Genomic DNA, 2,719 nt, shown 5'->3' on the forward strand with positions numbered 1-2,719 from the left:
GTCAGGGATGGCCTTGAAAATGGGTTGTTTAAGCTTGTTACTGACAAGCTAAACATTTAAAACCTCTTTTCCTTCTATGTTCCTCAAACTAGATGCCATTTGAAAAACTAGGGTTTATGCAAATATAAATTGCATAGCTCAGCTTGTGGTAAATACCTTATAAATCTTGGAAAGCTAGTGTGAAATCGTCACTTAGATCTTCATGAATGCTATGAATAAGTTTCTAAATCACCTTCTATTTTTCTTGCTCTTAATCAAATCTATAATGATGAATAATGAGTGAAAAATGACCATATACCCTTCAAAACCTTGCATTTAATGCTTGGTGTTTATATAACTATAAACTTAGCATCTATTGATATTACGATCACTTAGCGGCTACTATAAACTCAACATTAATTGACTAGTCTGGCAACTCGATATCAATTAGTATTTTGCTTGGTATCTATTGAGAACTTTCCATGCTTGGAAACAACATGAAAACTTAAATATTTAATCTTGAATTTTTAACATCTTACATCTTTATTATGCTAATATAGTCCTTTTAGTAATAACTTCTTTTGGAACTGATGTATGATATAATACTTGAGTATTAGTCCCTCATACCTCTTATTTTCTTAGTTTGATGAGGTGTGACCACTTGACCTATTAGGTGAAGTGATCCCTTCTCCATTTGATTTACTACAACCATTTTTCTTTTTCTATGTCTTGCTCATCTCATCTTTGATGTGTTCAACATCTGCCTTGTCTTTTCCTTTGTCAAATTCACAATTGGGTGCCTTTGACCTAGTTGGACAATGTTTACTGATGTGACCAATTTTCAAATAGCTAAAACATGTAGTTTGACTTTGGCTTTATCTTCTATGGCTTTCTTCTTTTTTTTAGTTACCTCACATAGCATCATGGCTTGAGATTCTTGTTCTAGCTTGATATTCTTGTTCTAGCTTGAGATTTCTAATCTCCTTAGCTTGTACTCTATTCTTTTCAATCAGATCTATAATTGTTGCATCAAGTTCATTGGAGTTAGCACTGGCAAATAACTTGGTGGTGTCGATCTCTTTGTATTGTGTGTCATTCTCTGCACAATCAATCTCTTTCCTTCTCTTTAAGGATTTCCTTAACTCTTCTCTAGCCTTGTTAAGTTGATGTAGGATAAGTTGTATCTCAATTCCTTGATTCTGAATAATCTTTCACAATTTTTAGACTTCAATTTCAAGATCTTGCCTCTAAGTTGTGAAGCTTCTCCTTTTGAGAACTAGGCTCTAATACCAGTTGTTGGAATTACAAGTAGGAAAGGTAAAATTCTAACAGGGGGGATAAATTGGGAGTTTATACTTTGACCCATAAAATTTTCACCTTTCATTAGATGCATTTAATATATAAACTAAGAATAACATGTAAAGTAAATGCATCTAAATCATGTTATCAAACACACACATAACACCATATATGATTACCCAGAAACCCTCCAAGTGAGAAGGTAAAACAAGGGTGGGAATGAAACCCATAAATCTTTACTTGTATAGTAATAAAGTGTAGCCAATTAAGGTTATAATGGTTTGATAATGAAACATGATCTACCCTATAAAAGGCCTACCCTGTTAAAGGCTTACAAAGACTATTATGTCTCACCTTGTTAGAGCATTTCAACACCCTGTTAGAAGTGTGCCTAGTTAAATGACTTTAGGTCATTCACTTGGAATGCCACCCTATTAAAAGATTTGGTAAAGCCTATTAGGACTACTCTTCCTAGGAGATTTAACTGAAATCACCTATTAAAATGTCTTAGCATAGATCTTGTGATTGGCACTTACTTGCTTGATAATAGATCAACTTTGCACAATGTCCTTCTTGATCTTGTATGATTAGATGTATCAATGTTGTATCCTATATCCTTTGTTCTTCACTTAACTGATACTACAATTCACTCTTATTGCTAAGTTAGCTTGAATGCTCTACAAACTATCTTGTTCACTCTTTCAATTCAATCATTCACCCCCTTGTTACATTGTTTTCCTTACAAAAAGTTTAGTGCTTTGTTCTCCTTAAAAATACTTTGGTGGATTAGGGTTAGGTATGAATCTATAGCTGAAATTCATCCATTTCACAACTTAAACCTTCCTATTTTCTGATTGGCTACATGTAATTGTATAGGGAATCTACATATAGACTTTTCCTTATCTCCAAAATATCAAGATCTATCCTTAAGTTGGCTTGAAAATGATTTACATGATTTTTTATGCCATAACAAAAAAAATGTAAAAACTATGTCACTTCGCATATGAAGTTACTAATGCTCAACATACATTGTAATTTTTCTTCTGATGCAACACTTGAACTACTTGCCATCAACTATTTACTCGAGACTTGAATCACTTGGCATGGTCTACTTGCTTGGCACCTAAGTGACTCGACACTCATTGCAACTCTGCATGGTCTAATGTTTACATGTTGTAATCAACATGCATTACTAGTTCAACATGAACTAAGTAAATAACTTAAGTATATTGACACTCAATTGTCAAAACCAATCTGAGATCAATAGATATACTTGTTGGTCTCTTGTAATAAAAATTTCACAAAGGAAACATTGCTTGGGAGACCTTAAGTAGATGAGAATGAGCTTAGACAATCCAGAGCATTATCTAGAATAGAAACAACTTTTAGTACTCTAAATATTCAACCTAGTTTATTGAGGAGTATCAGTGCTAAAGGAGAC

Source organism: Cupressus sempervirens, chromosome 5 (genome assembly GCF_028749045.1).
Source record: "Cupressus sempervirens isolate cs-2001-9-10 chromosome 5, ASM2874904v1, whole genome shotgun sequence".
Lineage (NCBI taxonomy): Eukaryota > Viridiplantae > Streptophyta > Pinopsida > Cupressales > Cupressaceae > Cupressus > Cupressus sempervirens.